General features: G+C 45.5%; 2 long non-coding RNA genes across 3 annotated transcripts in view; one reads left to right on the top strand and one right to left on the bottom strand.

The window, feature by feature from the left end:
* Positions 1–2,275: 2,275 nt before the first annotated feature.
* LOC132691414 (uncharacterized) lies at positions 2,276–15,530 on the bottom strand. Its single transcript, XR_009615772.3, has 2 exons — positions 8,745–15,530; positions 2,276–7,393 (listed from the first exon to the last, which is right to left on the bottom strand). It is a non-coding gene; the product is annotated as an uncharacterized LOC132691414 (long non-coding RNA).
* The window catches only part of LOC132691349 (uncharacterized), a 13,435-nt gene continuing 5,065 nt past the window's right edge, over positions 15,495–23,864 (top strand). The window contains exons 1-2 of one of the 2 annotated variants that reach the window (XR_014137399.1): positions 15,495–15,576; positions 16,547–16,903. This is a non-coding gene — a long non-coding RNA (uncharacterized LOC132691349). Of the gene's footprint in view, positions 15,577–16,546; positions 16,904–23,864 lie in introns of those variants that run through there. The other variant, XR_014137400.1, reaches the window with a different exon arrangement.

Here is a 23,864-nt window from a genome sequence, read left to right as displayed (position 1 = left end):
GTAAGACAGGATTGGTGTAGAGGTTTGAATTTCCACCATATTGACTCAACCCACCGTGGAAGCCAGAGACCCCAGCTTAGGAGATGGCTATTTGCAGCCCGGTTGGTGTCATTTTGGGGGCAAAACAAGGAAAGCCTCTCTGACCAGGGCGATTTTCTCCTCACTTGTACTGAAATGCTGCTGCATCCGAAGGGATCTTATTTAAGATCAGAATCATCCGTTGCGGGTTGATACCTTGACCAGCTTTCTCCCTGGACTTGGGAGCACAGTGTTTGTAGACATTCGTCTCCAGCCAGGTCCAGCCATCTTCGCCTTACAGCTGGGTTTTCTCTGGAGAGACGGCTGTTTAAAGCTCAGCCCAACACTTCCTGACTTTACTGTGCTCGTATCTACAGCAAAACTGCAGTCACTGGTTTGAATGGACTAATCAAGACCTATGGCTTGCTGTCTGCACTAATCACCACTTTCCCAGAGATCAAAGCCACGTGGCTGTGGAGACAGGCTTTCAGCAGCTTTTCTCGCATCCTTTCCTGATCAGAGTGATGTATTACCCGAGTGCCATGATCAGCTCAGGGTATCTTTACTTCAGCTATTTGGTACCAGACTGTGGAGTATTTGATGATTTAACAGTTTGCGTCTATGCTTAACCTGCCTTGTAAATAACCCTCGGATTTAAAAAGAAAAAGGAAAAAGGGAAAGGAAAAGAAGAAGAAAAAAAGAAAAAAGGAAGACAAAGAGAAAGGGAAATGAGAAAAAGAAAAAGAAAAAGAAAAAGAAAAAAAAAGCCTTTTTCATGTGAGTCTATGAAACGGAAGGAGGTGATACTTGGGAAATAGAAAAGGCCCCATTCAGTCCCGGGGATAGACAAGCACGCTGGGAGGAGGAAGGGCTGCAAGGTCTGGATGAAATGGAGCATGCCCAATCGGAACAACTCTCAGAGGAGGCGGCCCCAGGGCACGCGCTCCTGGCACTGGGCTCACCCTCCTAGCTATGGGAAGCATACCCGTGGGATTCCCACAGACGAAGAAGCCTCTAGGGCAAATCCCAGGTTTCAGGGCCCCTGCGATCTTCCTGCTAACCACCTCAGAGAATGAAGTACAACCATCTAAGCGTTTGGATTCTTTCTGTGCTGCCCCTGTGGGAGCAAAAGGTCTATTCTGAGTCTGTACCAGGCGTTCACATTCAGGTGAGCTGGGTACTGAGCAAGTGGGGCAACAGCTCCGTGGAGGAGGGTTGCAGACCAGCTCTCCAGGTTGCTATGACCACAGAGCCCCGGAGCTCCATGGGATCAGCTATCTCCCCATCCCCCACAGCCCCCCCGAAAGGCTCCCTGAGTACCACTCAGGCTCTTGTGCTGAGTACTGCCTCCCTCATCTTTGCGCTGCCACGTGATCTCCCGGGACTAACCTGACCTGCCCGGCCTCATCTTGATAGCACCTTCCCCATGGTGTGTATTTAGCACTTGGACAAGGAGGCCGCCAGGTGGTTCCAAAGGCGCTTACTGGTGGCTCAATAAATATTTGGTGGATGAATGAATGAATGAATGAATGAGTTGTAAAATTCCAGGTCTGCCTCCTCCCAGCTCAGACTGGGAGGGTGAGGGGAGTGGTTTGAGCTGCCCACCACCCGCTCCAGTCTGAAGACTGGGAAGAGACACCAGAGTTATGGGAGCAAGAGGGGGACTCCTTGCTCGGGACGCTTTCTCTAGTGCTGCTGCCACAGGGGCAGGGCAAGGCTCTCTTGTCAGGATGAGGGAGGAAGGAGCATCTCCTCTGAAGCCCCCGCTAAGCGCAAACGACCGCAGCATTTCTCCGTTTGGAGCCTGGAGTGCATGCAGGACACAAAGCACACAAGCGATGAGTGCTTCTTCCCTGACCCTCAGAGCTCCCTCGTTAGGTTGTTTGTGACCGCATGATCCCCTGGACGAAACGATCCCTACAGCCATCACTCAGATGCCCACGAACAGGAGTTTCCATGTCACAAGACCTCATCTGCTGGAACTAGCCTACTGCGCTCACGGCATCACAAGGCGAGGCGGCTACTGCCCGAGCCTCCTGACAACCAGCCTCCTTGGCTCACCTTGAAGGCAGAGCTTCACGGAAGCTGAGTGCGAAGGGGGAATGTGTTAAACCAGGTGTCTTCGGAATCCTCCGGAAAATGTTATAACCAGACTGGCTCTGCAGAGTCTGATAAGTGCCAGAGACGGAAAGGGTGGGGTTGGGTGGTGTCACAGTCAGTTATAAAGCTGCGATGCAGGCTGTGTGTCCCCTGTGTGTGCTCTCAAAGTCAATTCGTAAGACAGACAGTCCGGAAGAGTGTCTGACAATGGCAGGGGCTCAGTAGATAGTTGTTGATGGACTGGTGTCGCATTGTCCCCAGCTTCCTGAGTACCCGGTGGTATAGAGCCATCTTCCCAGAGGCCAAGGCGTATCCCATCATGGTTCTGACCCACCCGGGCTCGAGGCACAGGTAGCCTGTCCACTTCAGACATCCACGCCCCATGTTGGCCAGAAGAGAAGCTCTGAATGGTCACGTAACTGTGTTTTGCTGTTAAAAAGTGCAAACCCTGGATACGAGCTCACAAGCTATTTCTTTCCCTGTGGAAAAGTGGGCTCTACACCAGGAAGCAAGCTTCTTCCTTGCCCAGAAGATTCATAGTCAAATGCTTGTAGGGGAGATTACTGAAACTCCAAAAAGGTCAGAAATGCCTCCCGCCTTTCTCGAGCGTTCATTCTAACCCAAAGGGATGGCTCAGTACAGGCTTGTTCGCACCCTGGCTGTGTGAGCACTGGGCAGCTCGAGGAGCCTTGGGCAGAAAGCACATGCGTACCTGGCAGAAGCCACATTGACAGGTGAGGTCTGAAGTGAAGGCAAAAGGAAATGATTTTGTGAAGCCTCGGGTTGACCAGAAACACCCACCTCTTGACCTTGGCCTTGCCACTCAGGGTGATTCACAGGGCGTCCTCAGGGAATCTCACCAGTGCTCTCCAGCAGAGGTATTTGTCACGTGCTGGTATTTCCAGCACTCGTCTTCCAGCTGACCTCCTCTCTGGGGGCTGCTGGGGGCCCATTAAGCTACCCAGGATGGCGAGTCAGCAAGCTGACATCCTTAAGAAGGTGATGGTTGGCTTTGACTCAGGAGCACCCCGGACTGAACGTTCTCTCTCCCTTGCCTAACCGAACCCCCAAGATCACCTTTCCTAAGAAAGAGCTTCTCCAGAACATCTCAATCTTAGCTCCTTCTGCTGTCCCTGCCATGTGGGCAGCCCCTAGGTGACAGTACTTGCCGTCACTTCATGGGTGGTGGCACTGTACTGGTTGCACAGCGATCACTTACGGAGTTTCTTGAAAATCCAGATTCCTAGGTGCCACACAAGAAGCTTCCTGTGGGGGAGACAGGACATGGAGAAGAGCAGCTCATATTCTGACTCATTCTCAGGTGCTTCTACGACACCGCAAGGACTGGGGACCACTGGCAATTAGAGCATCGAGACTTTGAAAGTGCATTCATTCAAATATCCGTGCCTCTGTTCAGACGTCCGGAAAAGCAAATTTGACTGTTTTGCTTCCTGACAGCGTTAGAAGAAGCCGTTCCCTCTTTTCCTAAAACAAGGTTGTTCTCTGGCTTCTTGATACATCCTAGACCAGCGGGAATCTGCAAGTGGCTCCAAGGCGATGCGGCCAACAAAGGGCCTTCCTAAGCAAGCATTCCAGACTCCCACAGACGCAGGTCCAGCATGTTCCCAAACTGCTGGAAAGGAGTGAGGCTGGGAGTTTTCCTTCAGGGCTCACCAGATCCCAAAAGCTTCTAGAAGGAGTTTTCCTGGGCTAGCAAGAATTTACAGCTCGGGAAGAGATCCTACTTGATGCATGTTTTGCAGAAAAAACTCCTGGAAATGGCTAAATTCCCCATATCACACGAGGGACAGAAGTGTGTCTTAAAAAAAAAAAAAAAAAAAAAAAAGGCAGGGTATATGTTGCTAATAACAAGACTGAATTAAGTTCTTAGATTCTGCTTGTTGCCAGTGCTGAGGCAGGAAATAATTCATTCTCCTTTAATTAATCTTTTTGTTTACATTATTTGCTCCCCAGGACTGGCTGAGAGAAGCCCTGTTTCTTTGTTTTGTTTTGCAGTCCTTGGTCAGTCAGATTTGGTGGCATTGTTCCTCAGCCCAGGGGGTCCTATGGGCAAAGCCCTTGTCACAACACACCCACGGTGGAATGAAGGAGGCGCACAGCAAAGACCAGCAACAGGCCCACCCAGTCCTGCAGTCGGGGTAGCACCTGTCCTGTCCATCAGCACTGCCCCTGACCACTGCCAGCTGGGCCAGGTAGGACTCGCCTGTGTGTTGGGGGTAGAGGGAGGGGGAGGGGAGCCATGTCTGCCTCGCTCACACTTGGAAGCCCTGTTCTTGGCAAGGGGTTAATGAACATCGAATGCAAGAATGATAGGGTGAGGGAAAAACAGATGACTTCTAAAGTGGGCTGGACCGGTTTCTCCATCTCAGTCTCTTCACGCACGTATACATCTAGCGCAGTCGGGGTGGGGGAGGGGAGGGAAGAGGGAGGGAAGGAGGAAGAGAGATGGAGAAGAGGAGGAGAGGAAGGGAGGGAAAGAGGGAGAGACAATGATAAAAGCACAAGGTACTCCATGGGTCAAAATCATAGATGTTGCCAGGGGGTGAAGGCAGGGTCCCCGGTCACAGTGGCTTGGAGATTCCAGGCCCATCAACGGCTCACTTCACCGTGTCCATTCCTCACGTGCCGCGTCAAGAGGTCAGAGCAGGCCATCCTAAGTGGTTCTAGACTGGACAGGCAATGTCTGCCCACCCTGCTCCCGGCCCGCCGTCTCCAGCCCCAGAACGCCCAGGGGAGGCATGTGGAGTCCTGCTTTTTTCACAGGTTGGTTCTTTATCTCTTTAAATTCAAGAAGCCACTGGTTTGATCTCTGGTTTACTCACTTCATGACACTGGGGGACCAGAGGGGGCCCCACCTCTTCCCAGTATTGTCAGCCCAGGTCAGGGAGAGAAGGCCCAGGAGCCAATGCTCATGAGGGTGGCAGCCATCACATTTAACCCCTTCCTCCCCTATCTGCTTGCTTCCCGGCAAAGGCATGTCCTGGCAAGGTCAGCTGAGTCCGTCTAAGTGTCCATGGTTCCATGGCATGGCACACGCCCTTGGTGAAGAAAGCGGCTCTTCTCGTGTGCAATGGAGAGATCCTACTTTATATATATTTTTTCGGCTTTCAAATAACAGGAGAACATTGCTGTTCTTTTGGCTCAAGCAAAAATAAGATGGTTTTGTTTTTGAAAACCCTATTTAAAGGGTTCATTATCTCACAGGCTGCTAACTATATACTCTGCGCCACACTCAATAAAAGCTTCATATAACTGTCTTTGAAATTAACAGCCACCTCTTGTGCTTTTCAAGTTATTAAAGACGCTGGCATGGTGGAGAGACTGTAAACTTTCTATACTGGTGATTAGTCAGCGGGGCCACATCCCACCAAATCCCCCAGGGCGTTCCCAACAAAAAGTTCCTTGTGACCCAAGCACCAATTTTTCTTTCTTGTCTGTTCATTCTAATTCCACTCAATTACTCCTGAGCAAGCTGTTTTATTCCTGTCAACTCATGTTATTTACTGGAGCCTGTCAGGAGGACTGGAGTGGAGGCTGATATTATGTAGGATGTTTTGAGACTCATTAAAACACTTTAAAACAATCACCTATTGTGATATTCACGGCCCTATATGGGGTGGCCTTGCCTGGGCCATTTGGAGCCTGGATCACTTTATTTATATGCTATTAAAAGTTTCAGATGAGAATGCTTTTTCTTGCTACAAAAATTTTGGACCTGGGAACCCAGGATTGGGTCTGGGCTTCTGGAGGCTTCTGGGCAAAGATCCAAAAGTTAACAGATTAAGTGTGTGTGTGTGTGTGTGTGTGTGTGTGTGTGTGTGTGTAAGGGTGTGTAAGGGTGTGTAAGGGTGTTATCCAGGAGCAGCTCTACCTCTGACTAATGGGCTGAAGAGGAATGGGGGTCAACAGGCAGTTCCAAATAGCAAGAGACGCTTGCCTTCTGGAAGAGAAGGTGGTTTCCCTGGGACAGCGTGTGTAAGAGCAGTTTTCCTCTGCAGATGGAAAGGTTCCCTGCTGTGTCACTCTTGGTCCATCATTATATAATCACAGAGCAATTTGTAGGAACAAGGCACCACGCTTAGATGTCCTGAGGGCGTAAAGCAGATAAGTTCATAGTCCTTGCATCATTCGATGAAGGATCCACTTTGCTGGCAGCATGCGGTGTCAGGTGCCAGGTGAGTACGTGAGCCGGTGAGGGACCAGAGCAGTCACATTATGTCTGCCCCCCCACCCCCCCCACCTTCCTCTTGCTTCCCACGGCGGCCTCTCGGCTTCCTGTGCTCCTGCGGCTCGTCCTCGTCTCTTCTGCTACCCCTGGTGACCCCAGGGCAGCCTAGATAGTCCCTGTGGCTGGAGGTCGACTCCTGTGCTCCAGGCGCCTGGACTCCAATGAAGAAGCCGTGCTCAAGCTGGGGAGGAAGTAGAGAATTTTTGCTCACCAGGTCCCCAAATCTGGAATTGCTCTTTTCTTCAGTGGTTCTAAGATGTTCTATGACGGCAGTGGTTGCTACGGACTCAAAGCAATGCTCAGGAAAAGTCTAAGTTAGGGGCACCTGGGTGGCTCAGTTGGTTGAGTGTCCAACTCTTGATTTTGGTTCAGGTGATGGTCTCACGATTCATGAGTTCGAGCCCTGCGTTGGGCTCTGTGCTCATAGCTTGGAACCTGCTTGGGATTCTCTCTCTCTCTCTCTCTCTCTCTCTCTCTCTCTCTCTCTCCCTTTGCCCCTCCCTCGAGTTCTCTCTCTCTCTCAAATAACAAGTTTTTTTTTTTTAAAGAAAAAGTCCAAGTCAAAACAGCATACATCACCTCACACACTTCTAGAACATGGTTTTCCCACAAGTGTCTCATCTGCTCACAAATGCCATTCTCACCCAAGTCAGGGAAATAGAAGGGATCATTCCAAAGCAGCACCGGCAGGGGAAGTGAGCCTGCGGGTCTAGAGCTATGTGCCATGGGGCACAGCAGTTCTCCTTCTTCAAATGCATAAAGAGGAGATTGAACTAGACCAACATTCCCATGCTGTACTTTAGGCATGAGATGCCAATCTATGCTCCAAGAGAAGTTGATTTCCAGTCAGATCCACTGAGGAAACGCTACTTGCTATCTCCCTAGTTCCTAGACTGGCATCCTGCTCCCATGAATTTAGAAAGTGCTGTGTTAGCTGATGTTCAGAACTTGTCCCAGCTGGAAATTCTAGGATGCAACAAACAGGAAATGTGGATATCCAAAGTTATACGGCATTTGTCCAGGCACCTGGGGGGACATACATAAAAATAAAATCAAACCCACAGACCTATCTCTTAGCCTGGGGTGAACCCAGCATTTGCATTTCCAACAACTCCCCAGTCAGTTGTGATGGGTAGCAAGCATCATACTGATAAGTTGGGGCCCAATTTAGACCCAGATGCTTTCACAGGGCAAGGAAATGAGGGAAGAGTGAAAGCAAGGTTTTGTGGGGTTTTTTTTTTTTTTAGAGTTTATTTATTTTTTGTGCACGTGTGTGTGTGTGTGTGAGAGAGAGAGAGAGAGAGAGAGAGAGAGTGCCCAAGCAGAGGAGAGGAAGAGAGAGAATCCCAAGGAGGCTCCACACTGTCAGAGCAGGGCTAGAACTCATGAACTGAGAGATCATGACCTGAGCTGAAATCGAGAGTCAGACGCTCCACCAACAAGGCCACCCAGGTGCCCCAGAGAGCAAGGTTTTCAATTGCTCGCTTCTGTTCACAGGAGGGCTGATTGTGCCTTTAGAAGACACTTCACCAGAAGTCAACAGTTGAAGATGCAGTGGGGCAGAATTTGTTTGGTTTGGTTTTAAACCTCAGACCAAGGGGCGCCTGGGTGGCTCAGTCGGTTAAGCATCCGACTTCAGCTCAGGTCACGATCTCACGGTCTGTGAGTTCGAGCCCCGCGTCGGGCTCTGGGCTGATGGCCCAGAGCCTGGAGCCTGCTTCCAATTCTGTGTCTCCCTCTCTCTCTGCTCCTCCCCCGTTCATGCTCTGTCTCTCTCTGTCTCAAAAATAAATAAACGTTAAAAAAAAAAAAAAAAAAAAACCTCAGACCGACACTCAGACTATATCCTAAGGGCAAACGTCTATGGCTCAGTTGCTAGGTAGCCATTGCCTGGGGCCAGATGGAAAGTGATGCTGGCTGTCGGCTCTAGAGGCTTTGGGGACCTGAGAGAAGGGCGCCTGTGAGACGTGGCCTTCTCAGTGTCCTCTGGCTGCAAGCAGAGCTGACCCAGCCTTCTGTCCAGGGGCTTAGAGCTTTGGGGCAGAGAAGGCAGGAGTTCAGGAACAGGGCCAGATCAGCTTCCCAGGCCCGCGAGGTTAGTTCTCACCAACTAGGCCTAGTTTCTCACCGGGGAAAAACCACTGCTGCCCCTGTATCCCTGGCCTTCATCCACACACACACAGGAGAGCTGCTCGGCCCCCTGCCCACTGGCAAGGCCGCCTGCTGACTGAGAGAGTCTGCTCTCCCCAGGAGGACAAGCCAGAAGTGATGGATCTTGCACAGACTGAAGTTCAAGGTGAAGTGCAAGCCTGGAAAATAAGCCTTATTACTACTCCCTCTCATATATTCCACAACCCAGACGAGCTAGATGACTCACCACTGTTTAGACAGATTCCGTTCTCCTCCTTGAGCATATTAGCTTCTGTTTTTCCTTCCCCACCCGTCCGTTGGACTCCTACACATACTTCAAGGCCTATGTCAAATGCCTCTTCCACTGATCTCTCCATTAGATGCAGGGATATCACTCCCCTTCGGAATTGCCAGAGTATATTATTTGCATCTATCAACTGGCATTTTTTTTTTTTTATATACGATAGTTGTTTTCTGTCTCCTTCTCTCAGAAGCTGGAAGCCGGAAGGCGGCATGTTTCAACATTGTGCTTTCTGTGTAGCAGGTACGCGGTGACCATTTATGGAATGGAACGTATTGTCCTTGCCGACAGTCCTTGCAAAGCATCACAGCCCTCGCTACCTGTTGGAGGGCAACCGTTGGCACTGTCTCCATCTCTGCAGCATGGTGCCATCATCAAGCACGTGACGTGACACTGACGGTGTGGGGGTGCCTCCTGAGCAGAGTCAGCATCTTGACTGAAGTGTCTGGACCCCTTTGAGTTCCAGTCCCCACATGGGGTTGAAAGACACTCCGTTCTCCATTGAATTTGCAATCCTCAAGAAATAATGAAAAAAATGGAAATTTATTCCACCGAGAATATAACTTGGGCGTACACGTGGGCCACATTTTGCAACAGATGGGTAACTTATCTGATTAACAGCGCTGATCATTTGTCATAACGTAACACGTTATATCCCATCTTTATCATCTAGAATTTTCATGTTTGTAAATCTCACCTCCCTAAGAATGACGAAGCTTCGTGAGAACAGAATGAGTGACTTACCCAAAGGTGGAGAAGCCATGGGTGTTAGAGTCAGATCTGGATCCAAAGTTTGGTATCATTGCTACTTAGCCAGCCACCTTGGGTGAGCTGCCGAGCAACTTTGAGCTGGTTTCCTCATTTTTAAAACCAGAGCAATGCTGCCCACCCCTGTGGGAACCAAACATGCCAACGGTACAGATTACTGGCACGTTACCTGTCCTGAACTAGGGGTTCCGTGCCTCCCCTTCCCTTCTCTCCTCCTCTGCTCATCCTGTAAAATACACAGATGCTCTAAGATTTCTGCCACCAAGTTTTCCGAACCTAATGCTGAGCGAAAGTGATCCTGGTATACTTATCAGGATGTGCACACAAAAATATTAGAAATTAGGACTGTCACAGGAAATGCAAAACATGTGGCCGCTGTGTTAGGACACTACTTGTTCAGAAGAAGAAAACAAAAACACTCCCTAACGACTCTTGCCACATGGAGAAGTCTTAACATGATTTCCAAACCACCACTTCTCCTTGGGCCACGGGGCCACAGCGTACAAGGGGCAAGAAGGCCATCCTGCTGCTCTGAGCCCTGCAACGGGAGGCACCTTCTCAGATTTATCACCCGGAAACTTCACCTCCGTGACTCCGAGGAGAAGGTTTCCATGCGGTCTGCCCACCTGCTGACCCTGGGGCATGATGTCCCATTTTCCATGCATTCTTCCATTCGTGTCCTGTCCCGTGACATTTGCCTCGCAAGCACTTGAGAACATCAGGCATCTGCTATTTAGTCTATAACCTGACACTCAAATTAAGAAAAATAAATGAGCTTACGCTGGCCTTGGGTATTTCCAGTAGCTGGAAATTCCCGTGGCTGAGAAACCTCGTGAAGCCATCTTACTGCAGCATTTTATAAATTTGGCTGCAGGGGCCAAATTACCCTGCCCAGTGAGGTGGGCAGAAAGAAAGCCTGCTGATGACAAAATCTCTTTTCAACTAAATGATTATTTTTGTCTTGATGTATGTGTGGTTATGTTGTTATGAATGACGGTGGTTTTGTTTTGTTTTTTTTTTCTTTCCCAAAGTTTCAGAGAGAAGAGAGGCATGTCTTTAATTCACTACCCAGGAAACAGCGAGCGTGGTTCTTCTTCCAAAATCCCCATCCAAGAAGCTGATGGCAGGCCTCTGAAACAGACCACCTGTGGGCACGTCACGAAGAAGTGGGCTTTGTTTTGACCAGGGCCTGTGGAAGGGGACGCTCAGTGCTCCGTCCCTTAAATGCACTAAACGGTCGTTAGCCAAAGTGGATTTAACACACAGCCTCAAAACCAGCAGCTGTCTTTGCCACAGACATTGACCCCATCCCGCGTATAGACAGGCATCGTGTGTAATTACCCGGAGCATTTCCCTCACTGCGGAGTAAACTCGGGGTCTTCCCACCGGGGACGTTGCTGTGATAGAGTGGCCTGGATGTGGCCTGAGAAAGAATAGTTGTGGTGTACATACTCCATCCCAACTGCTTGTTCCCTCTCCGTGACCTACCCTTTGTGGGAAGCCAGGAATGCCAAATATTTCTTGCCGCTCTGCCCAGGCCTTTACTTACACTCCTCCCCACTCTGCGGCCCCAGACCTGGCCTTCTCCCTGGGCAGCTCAGGGCCCTCTGTCTCTCTCCTTGTTGAACGACTGCATTTTTGTTGGAGATGGTACATGAAACGTATTTCAAATAAAGCAAGAAGAAAGCATAAAATGATGTCTACGGGACCACATGCCGCCGTGCTCTGGCAGGGTAGATGTGCAATCCCCACGTAGGAGACTTCCTTGATAATGGCACAGTGTATCAAAGTTTCTAGGCTGGAGATACAATCACTTTTTTCCAAAAATGAAATGAGAGCCAGTCAACTGCAGACCAAAGGAACACAAGGTGGAAAATGGATGGGGAATGTTTTTAAAGAACCCACTGGCCACGCTGGGTGTTTGTTTCCTGAAGGGGAGAATTAAGCTCTCAGATCAGGTCTTTCATTTTTTGGTTTCGTTTCTAATTCTAGAATCTCCTCCGACCGCACTGGGAGGGCAAAGGGGGAAGACGGCTTCTTCTGTAGTTTTTGCTCCACATTTGTGAGGACATTTTCTTCAACAAATCTGTTTTGCCCCAAGGTACATTCTCAAAATATTTCCAGGCAGTATAACTCCAGAGGTGGGGCCTCAGGGAAGCTATGAATGTCTTCATTGCAAATCTACTGAAGAGAAGAGGTAGGCGTCCTGAAAAGTTTCCTCTGGCTAATAGCCATGTGTCTCCGTGTGCCTGGGACAGGCTCCATTCATATCTGTTGACCTGTTATGATTATGAATAGCTGCCTCTTTCAAAAGTGTCCTGTTTGGATGATAACTTGTGTGGACATCCCTCCTGTCACGAAAAGTATCATGTCTTATGTCCATGTCAAATATGGTGTAGAAGTAACTGGTTCTGCAGCTGGCCTGGCAGGTGGCCTGGCTCTCAGGAGGGAAGGGATGACATCTGAACACACAGGTGGTGCCGTGGTCTTACAGGCCACCGTGCTGTCCATCCCTCGGGGCAGGTCCTGAGCTTTACACCCAGCTGCTGACTGCACGATATTAATGGGAATAATTGAAAATAAGACACTTGGCTTTAGATTAGAAGGCAAAGTAGACCACTGGGTCTCTTCCCTGTCTCAAGACCTCATGCTCCTTAAGACTCCACCAACATCTGCAGAGTAGACGGTGACCCTGCTGGCTGAGGCAGGACCCCCTCAGCCCAGTTTTTCTTCCATGCCAGGATAGGTGGAACATCCCCAGATAGAAAAACAAAAACAAAAAACAAAAACAAACCCACCCAATACATCTTTGTCAACAAATGCCTAAAATACAATAACGAGCATGTCCCGGACATTATTGCTTGCCCAGATGAGCTATTGGACCCATTTGGAATCCTATGTGGGTATTTAGGTAGTGAGAGAAAGTTTGGAGACAAGGGGGAAAGGAACAAAGAATGGATTGACTGATGATTGTATCCTAGACTCTGAGCTCAAGGCGTGACTATTTGCCTACTGAACATGTACATAATTGCATTGGTGTGGGGAGATTTTTGTCCACTCTTAATTATTTTGAATACATGAGAAGGTTTACTTTTAAGAACAATTCACAGTAACATATATAGCCATTTGTGGACATTCTTCCTAAAGATAAGTGTTTTGTTATCTTTCATTTTACTCCTTATGCAAAACTCATTTATGATTCTGACAGTGTGCCTACAGAATTAATATTCAAAAAAACCTGTTTGATTTGTGTTACTTTTTATTTTAACTGGGGTTCATTTTAAATGGATTGAGAAGAAACTTATGATGCTTTGTCAGCTTCCAAGCTAACCATGACATTGATGGACACGAGACAGATGCAGGGTCTGTTACCAACACTTGCTTGCCAGGTCCCATGTGGTTGAATTCAGAGCGATGTTGCACAAAAGAAATGGTTTTGATTAAATCCTAGGGCTAAAAGAAGTTAAAAAAAAAAAAAAGAATTATCAAACCAATCCACAGCCATCTGCATGTGCCATGAGATCTCAATAGGGTAAGAGATAGGAGCATTGAGAAAATAAAACATGTTGGTTTTAACGTGGGAGTATCTTTCTTCCCTGTTTTATACCTGAGCTAATAGGCTGATGGCTAAATAGTAGAGTATTTAGAACTGGAAAATTATCAGTGGACTATAAAGATATCTCTGCATTCTGTAATCTACTCTGGAGAGACCTTCTAACAGAGGGCACACGCTGCTCAAATAAGGGATGAACACAATGGAAAGAGCCGAAATAAAGCTCACGTACTGAATACCCACGCGTTGGTGAGCTAAACAAACTGAAACGAGTTTTTGGTAATTTACAATAAGAGTGTCTCTTTTGATAAACCGTTTTCGGATGGCAACTTTTCACATCTGCTTTACTAGATGCTTCATCATGTACTGTTTCCTGTGCGCAAAGAACACCTCCATGTAGTTGCTTTGGGACTCAAGGGGCAGCGCTCTGTTTACAGAGAGCTGGTGCTGAGGGACCGCCTCCCCTTCTTTTACTAATTAACATTCTTGACATTTGACTTGACAATAGTATTAGAGAGGCCTAACACACAACTTTTGTAAACACAAATAATCTTCTTGGTGGGAGTTACTGCTGAGTCAATACTGTTTCCGGATATAGTTTGATTTGTCAGTTACAAGTTTCTAAGGTTTCTGTTGTTTTCTAGTTGCTTCAGAACCCACCAGGGACTTCTTCTACAATGAACCTGGTACGGAATTACTCAGCTTTAAAAAAAAAAAAAAAAAATAGCTGCCTCGTGAAACAATTGGAATGTGTTGGAGTTGTTTATTTATACATTTAAAAGTGTGTTTTGCATGTGGTGTATGATATGGATGTCATTTGGTCATGGCACCAAAATGGGTGTAAAGAATAGTATAAATACACGAATATATATAATATGTATACTATATAGAGACCATATACATACACATACATATTTGTATCTGTATATAATATATCCGTGTGTGTGTGTGTGTGTGTGTGATGTGTAGACACTGCTCCTTTTCTAAGGAAAGTGCTATTTCAACCTGTACCAAACGGTGTTTTCCTTGGTGCATCGCCAAAGCAGACTACACCCCTTCTGATGTCTATTCTGTATTTGTCATGTTCTGCTACCTCCGAGAGGTAACGTAGTGTTTGACTTCTTTCCTTATTCCTCCGATTAAAGTAACATGCAATCTTTGAAATTAGGCTGGAAATATATTAATAATTACTTTAAAAGTGTCATGAATATACAAACTTCTGCTGGTACGGAATGTACAATCGATTTGGTCCTGGACAGACCAAACATTTACCAATATATTAATAACACCAGATATAATAGGTTGCAGACATTAAACATTTACCTCGACAAACTTCTTTCTCTGAATATCCTGCATATCTAAAACTATTCATTGGAGCCATCATACACCTAATAGCAATGTTTACTTACTATCTGCATTAGTTATTAGCTATTTTTACCTGTGTCTCCATTTATTTCACTGAGGAAAAGTTTTATATTTCAAAAGTAAGATCAAAATCCAACTTTCTCTTGACATTGTTTAATACATCTTTGTGCTCTTTTCTAGCTACATTTTGAAACAATTTTAGACTTAGGAAAGTTCCCTTTGCCCTTCACTCAACTTCCCCTATGGTAGCCTCTTACACAACCACAACACAATGAATGGAAGGATGAACATCAAGGCAATACTAATAACTAGACATGGGAGGCGGTTAAAGAGTATCCGAACACCAATTACGTGTTTTTGGATAGTTTCCCCACCAATGTCCATTTTCTGGTCCAGGAGCCAATCCAGGATCCACATTGTTCTTACAGCCTTTCAATATGCCCCTGTCCTTCTGTGAGCACTTCCTTATTACCTGTCAAGCTCTTTTTTGTTTTAATGTTTATTTACTTATTGAGAGAGAGAGAGAGAGAGAGAGAGAGAGAGAGAGAGAACCCTAAGCAGGCTCAGTGCTGTCAGCCAGAGCCAGACACGGGGCTCGAACACATGTTCCACGAGATCATAACTCAGCCAAAGTCAGACACTTAACCAACTGAGCCATCCAGGCATCTTAAAGCTATTTTTAATAAAAACCATTAAACATAATTCCACTTGAATTTAATAGAAGAAAAAGAAACTAAAATATAATTAGATGTGCTGAATTTCAGGTAAACATTTCTTTATAAGACTATGTCCTAAATTATCTCTCCAAAGGCAAGAAAAAGATTATGAAATACATTCAGATATTTATCAGTTAGGATTTGGTGCCTAATGAACCACTCTAAAGCTTTGTGGCTGAAAACAAACACCATTTCTCATTGCACACAGCTCTACAGGTCCGGGTTGGGGTGGTGGGGGTTGGAGGGGGAAGTGCAGTTCTGTAGCTCTGGATTGGCTGATCTTGGGTGAATTGCCTTGGGTGAAAAGCATCTATGGTTAGGACATGCGTCTGGGTCTGGAGCCTGGCTGCCCTGGGATCCCCACATCACATATGTGGTAAGAGTTGGTTATCTCTCAGCAGGGGCAAAGGGGGTGGCCTGATCATGTGATCTCTCATCCCGGGGCAGGATCAGGATAGCCCAGGCTTGCTCACATAATGGTAACAGAGTTGCAAGAAAGAGACTGGAAGTACACAAGGCCTCTTGGAACAGGCTCAGAGCTGACACAATCTGCTCTTGGTCAAAGCCAGGCACCGGACCAGCCCAGAATCAAGGCTGCTTATTCTATTCTTCTTCTTCTTTTTTTTTTTTTCTTTTTTAAATGTTTATTCATTTTTTTGAGAGACGGAGAGAGACAGGGCGTGAGTGGGGGAGGGGCAGAGAGAGAAAGAGAGAGAGAGAGAGAGAGAGAGGAGACGGAAGCCAAAGCAGGCTCCAGGCTCTGAGCTGTCAGCACAAAGCCCGATGCAGGGCTCGAACCCGTGACCTGAATCGAAGGCAGATGCTTAACCGACTGAGCCACCAAGGCACCCCTGCTTATCCTATTTTCCTTATGTACTGATGTTGGTCATTCAAATACAGAGTGCTCATGACAGCATTATGCTTTCGGATTCTAAGCATTCAGCAGATTTAAGCACTTATTTGGGGATTATTTTTCCTACTATATTTTTGAACGTATTTCCTATTTTATTTGTTCATTTTTTTCTTTGCAAACACCAGTTATGTATTTTTGGATACACTTTAACTGTCACTCATGTCTATCCTCTTCCTTATAACCTCTTTTTGCTACTATTATATACACCTAGAATGTCCCTTTAGAAATTTGCAGGCCTAAAAGTGTCACGTTATTAATCCAGGTTTTAGATAAAATGCCACATGGTTAGAGAGACCTCTCCTAGTCACCCAATCTAAAGAAGACCTTACCTTTTCATCTCCTATCACATAGTCTTGTTTTACTTTTTTTACTAGGACTACATATATTTATTCTATGTATTTTATTTTTTCTACCCCCTCCCCCACCATCCTAGATTATAAACTCTATGAAGGCAGAGATGCTTCTAATCTTAAACCCCGCTAAAACTCCAGCATTCAGCAGCGCTCCTGGCATATAGGGGGTATTCAGTAATTGGTTGTTGAATGAATGAATGAAAGTCCTGTCTGTTTTAAGGTAAATTTTTTTAATGTTTATTTATTTTTGAGAGAGACAGAGCGTGAGTGGTGGGGGGCAGAGAGAGAGGGGGCTACAGAATCTGAAGCAGGCTCCAGGCTCTGAGCTGTCAGCACAGAACCTGACGCAGGGCTCGAACTCATGAACTGTGAGATCATGACCTGAGCTGAAGTCGGACGCTCAACCAACTGAGTCACCCAGGCAGCCCTGCTTTAAGGTAAATTTATTCTAATTTTGTTGCATATAGTATAGCCTTCTTCTCTGTAATATTTTTCATTTACATTTATCTCCTATAATGTCCTTGAGATCATAGAGAAAACTCTTTGTCTGAACTCTTTCTCTGTTTCCTTGGAAAATTTCTCCTGTTGTTATTTATTTTCCTTTGTCTTACTTTTTTGTTGTTGTTAAAGTAAACTCTACACCCAAGGTGGGGTTCAAACTCAAGAGTCGTGCACTCCACCGACTGAGCCAGCCAGGCGCCCCCTTCCTTACATTCTTTTTTTCTTTATTTTCTCTCTCATTTCAAAGCAGACCTGTGTGGGTGATTCTTTCTGATCATGGTTCATCTCCTATACTTGCTGAAAGGTAGTCCGTAGAGGCAGGGAAGCAATGTTGGTAAGCTCGAACATACTGCTTCCTGTAGCCTCTCACCAAACCTATTACTTTCCTTAACCTGTGAATGTGCACCATCGTGCAGTTTTCATCATTTAAGAGATTGGCAATTTGCAAAATGCCGTGTTCCTCCGATGTCTACATCTCACCTCACTTCCGGTCGTCTCCACAGTGAAGAGAGTAAGTAGCGGATGAGAATTGTGTCACCCCAGGTTCTCCTTCATTTTCATCGGCCATGTGCTGTGGTGTCAAAGTCGGTCTCTACGGGGAGAGTCTTCTCCTGCAGTGAGTGGCCCTCTGTGCCCCTAGATCTTACACCACTTGAAGAATCCTTGTGGGGCTCCTGGGTGGCTCAGTCGTTGAGCCTCTGACTCTTGATTTTGGCTCAGGCCATGATCCCAGGGTCTGCACTGAGTGTGGAGCCTGCTTAGGATTCTCTCTCTTTCTCCCTCTGCCCCTCCCTCCCACCCCCCTGCTCTCTCTTTAAAAAAAAAAAAAAAAAAAAAAAAAAAAAGAGTCCTTGCCTGCATTTCAGGGTAACCTCTGTTGCTTTGGGGGAAATGGCCATCTTGCCTAAGGTCTGAGGATATGTTGTTAGTTCCCAGTGTTCTTCCTCATTTTGGTCCAGATTTCACAGCATTTGGCAGATTTGCTACATTGTTTGTGGTTCAAGAATGTAGTCGCATCCGTATTTTACTGGCAACTAAAATGTGCCTCCATTTTCTGTTCTTTTTGAGATTTTTGAGGAAGAGAGGGGGAGAATTAACATCTGTACACCATGATCTTTAACCAAAACTCGCTTTGTACTCTGAATTGCATTCAGTAAATGTGTGTTACGCAGTGTGGGAGAGGCCTTTCACCTACCAGGCTTGGGACCGAGATCTGAATTCTCACAAGGTTTATCTAAAATTTTATGGCACAATCTTGCCCCCGCTCCATGTCCTTTCTTCTCCATCCATTTTGCTCTGCTTTTCTGTACCTCCAAATCTCTAGAGGTTTTTGGTTATTTTTGGCCTCCTGGTGCAGCTCAATGTGCTCTCTTCCTCCTTTGACAGCGATTTTCTTTGTCGTTTTTGTGGCGAGAGCTTTCCCGGGCCCTCATCTCCCTAACTTCTCCAACTTAATCCCCAGGGTTGCCTGACCTCAAAGGAGTAGTGAGTTGATAACAACCACCCTCTCCTGCCCCCATCACTGCCTCTGCTTATCTGCATTTACTTTATCCAAGCAATGTTGCCAAAGCTGGTGTGTGTATTATCCCAGGTAATCCTTCCAAAAACCCTGCAAAGTTAATATGATAACCTGCAATTTAAACATAAGGATGTGAACGGGATTTTTTTTTCCCCCTAAAACTGACTCCAGATTTATACTCAGAGATGTCACTGTGTGTGTTCAGGAAAATACTTTGAAAGATGGTTTTGGGGGTGATTGGGCTCTCAGGGTGTCAGAAGAGGTTGGAAAGGAGAAATTGTTGCTTTGCTGCAGGAAGGAAAAGGGGGAAAAGAAAGGAAAGGAGGGGAAAGAAGTTAGAGGCCAGACCTGAAAAAGAGCCAGTAAACTCCCAGGACTGCCCCCGCTGAGGTGTTAGAATGCCATTCCTGTACAAGGTGGCTGTGCCCCCTCCTGGATCTCTCCCATCCCCCAATCTTCCACCCATCCGCTGTGCACCCAATTGCTCGGACGGGGGTAGGGGGTGGTTTCTACAGTTCTTACAGAAAGGTCTTCTTGGCCGACACCTCAAAAGTCAAACGTGCACACCGCAGACCAGGGGCTGGGACACAGAAGGGGCATGAGCACAGAGCCCCTCCGCAAAGGGAACATCTTTGAGCAGGAAGGTTTGGACTTTTTTTTTTTTTTTTTTTTTTTTTTTTTTTAGCCACAGGATTGTGGTGGTTGTGGTTGTAGAGATAGGCAGATGCCTTGAGCCAATTTTTCCTCTGTCTTAAGAGAGAAAGAGGCCACAGGGTTTTTATGACATCTGGGCTTTACGTCCATACGAAAAACGAGGCTCAGAGAAAGCAAACAACGTGCCTCAGGACACTCGAAATATGGAGGGCCTCTTGTTATTTAACAAACCTGCCCAGTTCTTTCCTGCTCAGGATGTTTCAGGGCAATGTTTTCCCCCAAATCTGTGCCTTGCCAGAACACTCCCCAATCACTCCCAAATCACTCCCCCAGAGATGTTTTCCTCTACTTCCTATGAGGTACCCCCCTGCCCACGCTCCATCTCTCGCTCCTTATCATGCTTCATTTTTCTGAAGAATCGCAGATAGCCCCACCAGGGGCAATGTTACAAATGTAATTTTTAGGCTAGCTTCTCTAATAGGATAGAAGCTTCTGGAGGATAGAGATTTTTGTCTTTCAGTCACCACTGTGTCCAAAATGCCGAGTATAGAGAGCTTAGCATTTAGATGGTGCTCAATAAAGATGGGTGCTCAATACACTCAATAAACGTTCACAGGGTGCCTCCTCCATGTAGGGATGGTCTCCTGTCTTTCTCATTTCCAACTGATCAAATGCAACCCAGTCCGCTCATTTCGAAGCCAGTCACAGAGACACTGTACTTTCTTCAGAACTGAGCCAAACAATGCATTAGGCCTAGTCTCACAAGTAGCTGCCTCTATTTATTGACTTACTTTGAAGGGAACTTCAAGGAGCTTTGGTGGGGAGCCATTACTACATTAGTCAGATATGAATCTGCTGTTGTATTCTCTCCTCCACACGTGAAGCCATAAGTCTACAGGGCCGGAGACACTCGAGCCCCATGGCTTAAATTTTATGCAACTTTCTCTGGAACAATCATATGCCCATTTCTCAACTCCTCATGTCTGCTGTCTGGGCTACAGGTCAGCCAACAGTGGGTGGAAGGTACCAGGCCATCCTTGCAAAAGACTTCTCCATCCTTTGGCCGAGGGAGAAGGATGTCCAAAGGGGAAGGACGCTTCATTTCATTCCATGTTTTCCCTCACATATTTCTCACGTGATGCTAGCTACGCAGATGAAGCAGGCTACAAACGCTTCGGCCACGAGCTCCAGCCACACCAACTTTGAAGAGCTACAGTAATAATACCTGGGTCTTTCTTTGCTCACCTTGAGACCATGCGGCATTCTTGAACCTCTCATTTCATTGTCTTGGTGAGATCATCTACCCATCAGCAGGATAAATCATTGGTAAGATGTTGGAATGTCACATGCCCAGAAAATTCCTAGGAAGAATATGGCCATAAAAATAAAATCACACTGTTGGGGAAGAAAAAACAACAAGCAACAACAACAGAGACAAAAACATAAATTAATGCAATAAAACACATCTATTGGGAATGACTGGGGCAGGGCAGAGGGCTCTTTCTACATGCCGAACTGAAATGTTCTATTAAGGTTTAAGAAATCATGTTTACAGCAGATATAAATTAAATTAACTGTGAGTCCATAAAAGAGGACAGCTGTTCTCCATCTCCAGTGATGATAGAACAAGAGGAAAGGCTGGTCAGAGGTAAGGAAGACTTTCTTCCTGGCGGTGGGACCTATAACAACATTAAGGGGATAATGTGGGGACACAAGAGTGCTGTGAAGCTGTCGCCTCTGACACACATTGGGAGGGCACAGATCACATGAATTTTACATGTGCCTTGATGTCCTTTGCCCTTGACCAAGATTTCATAATAGCCCCTGATTTCTCTGTACATTCAGCTCTTCCACCGTAAATAAATGGGACTCCTTACACGGAAGCTCCAAGAATGCAAATGCACATCTCAAAGTGAAAACGATCATCTTGTCCTGGCTGCAATAGCGTGGCTCAAGGCTAGGTTGCTGAGTGACTGAAGGGATCTCTGATCCCGCAGGCTTCAAGACCATGCTCAACGGCTGAGTTCACCAGACACACATAATGCCTGGGTCATTCCTATCTCTACTTGCTGGCCTGGTGCCTTCCCTAACATGCTGCATCTGTGACGGGGATCCCACGTGTCTGCCTTGCCTACCAAGCTGCACCTTCACCTCTTGCCCCCACTCCACAGGGCTCTGGAAGCAGCAAATGGAAATGCAGATAAGGAGGAAGAAAAGTATGTGATATCTGGGAATTGTGGCAGGAATCCAGGAATGTCCTAGGGACCATATTGAATTCTGCTTTTCTGATGAGGTTTGATTCATATGAATGAACTACTTTAGGTTTTGGTCAACTCCAGTGTATTATACTGGACAATGTTCCGGAGATAATAATTTCTTAAAGTTACAAAGGCATCTTCAACTTACAAAGTTGTCTGGAGGGATTTTATGTTTGCTTTATTTTTGACTTGGTAGGTTGTTTTATTTATTTTATTTTATTTTATTTTATTTTATTTTATTTTATTTTTGTTGTTGTTGAATGCTTTTAATATAGTGGTTTTTAGATTAAGTGTGTGCATGTGTGTGTGTGTGTGTGTGTGTGCAGTAATATATAAAAAGGATTATATACCATGACCAAGTGGAATTTATCCCAGGAATGTGAGGGTGATTCAACATACAAAAAATAATTTATGTCATATGCTATATCAATATAATAAAAGACAAAAACCACGTGATTATCTCAACAGATTCAGAAAAAGTATTTGGCAAAATCTAATATCCCTTCATGATAAAACAAAACAAACAAATTAGGAATAGAATGGAAATTCTTCGGCCTGATAAGGGAATCTCCAAAGCAAACAAACCCACAGCAAATATCACAGTAATGGTGAAAGACCAAAAAGCTTTCTCCCTAAGATCAAGCAGAAGACAAGGATATCTACTCTGACCACTTCTATCTTGTATTGGAAGTTCTAGCCAGGGCAATTAGGCAATAAATAAATAAATAAATAAATAAATAAATAAATAACATCCAAATTGTGAAAGATGAAGCGAAATTATCTCCATTCACAGATGGCACGATCTTCTATATGGACAATCCATACATACAAATAATCTAGCAAAAGTAATAAATGAGTTTAGCAAAACTTTAGGATGCAAAATCAATAACAAAAGTCAACTGCATTTCTCTATACTAGCAATGAATAATTCATAAATTAAACACACATTCCATTTAAACTGGCATAAAAAGAAGGAAATACTTAGGCATACGTTTAATAAAAGTGGGGCAACACTCATACACTGAAAACTACAAAACGTTGTTGAAAGAAATGAACAAAGACCAGAATGGACGGAAAGACATTCCAAGTTCATGAATTGGGAGGCTCAATATCATTAAAACAAATAATTCCAAAGGAGGTCTACAGATTCAATCCTATCAAAATCCCAGCTGCCTTTTTTCCTTTTTTGCAGAAATTGATAAATGGATCCTCATACGCATACAGAAATGCAGACAACCCAGAATAAACAAAACAGTCTTGACTAAAGAAGAACAAAATTTGTGGAATCACCCTTCTTACTTTGAAAATTACTATACAGCTACAGCAGCTAAGACAGTGCAGTTCTGGAGTCAGGGTGTACATAGAGATCACGGGAATAGAAAAGAGATCCCAGAAATAAATCCTTGCATTTATGGTCAATTGGGATTTCAACAAGTGTATCTGTCAGGTTTTTTTCAGAAAAATGGAACCAATAGAATATATGTACGTGTGAATTAAGAGATTTATTTTTGGGGGACACCTGGGTGGCTCAGTCAGCTAAGCATCTGACTTCAGCTCAGGTCATGATCTCACAATACGTGAATTTGAGCCTCACATCAGTCTCTCTGCTGTCAGCACAGAGCCCACTTGGGATCCTCTGTCCCTCTCTCTCTCTGCCCCTCCCTCACTCTCTTTCTCTCTTTCAAAAATAAATGCACATCTAAGAAGCAACTGGTTACCAAAACTCTTTAAAAAGAGAGAGAGAGATTTATTTTTGAGGAATTGACTCATGTAATGTGGGAACTGGCAAGTCTAAAATCTGTAGGGCATGCTGGCAGGCTGGAAACTCAGGTGAGTTGATATTACTGTCTTAAGTCTGAAATCTGTAGGGCAGGCCCAAAGGCTGAAAACACAGGCAAGATTTCTGTGTTGTTGTCTTGAGGTAGAATTCTTTCTTCTCCGGGAAACCTCTGTTTTCACTCTAACGGTCTTCTACTGATTGGATGAGTCCCACCCACATTATCAAAAGTAAGATCTTGTCAACTTAAAATCAACTGACTGTGTATGTTAATCACATCTACAAAATACATCCACGGCAATGTCTAGACTAGTGTTTGAAGGAATGATTGGACACCACAGCTAAGCCAAACTGACACATAAATTTAACCATCACAAGAAGGGTGCCAAGACAATTCAATAGGGAAAAGATAATCTCTTCAACAAATGGTGCTGGGGCAACTGGACACCTACACGAGAAAGTATCAAGTTGGACCTCTTCCTCATATCATATACAAAGTTTAATTCAAAATGGATCTGAGATTTAAATGTAAGAGCTGAAACCATAAAATTCTTAGAAGAAAGCACAGGAGTACTTTGTGAATTTGAATTAGAGAACAGTTGGTTAGATATGACACCAAAGGCACAAGTGACAAAGAAAAAATTAATTGGACTTCACTAAGATAAAAACTTTGTGCTTCAAAGGACACC

Source organism: Panthera onca, chromosome A3 (genome assembly GCF_046562875.1).
Source record: "Panthera onca isolate mPanOnc1 chromosome A3, mPanOnc1 haplotype 2, whole genome shotgun sequence".
Lineage (NCBI taxonomy): Eukaryota > Metazoa > Chordata > Mammalia > Carnivora > Felidae > Panthera > Panthera onca.
Note: the sequence above shows the minus strand (reverse complement) of the source record. Positions and strands in the feature narration are given on the sequence as shown.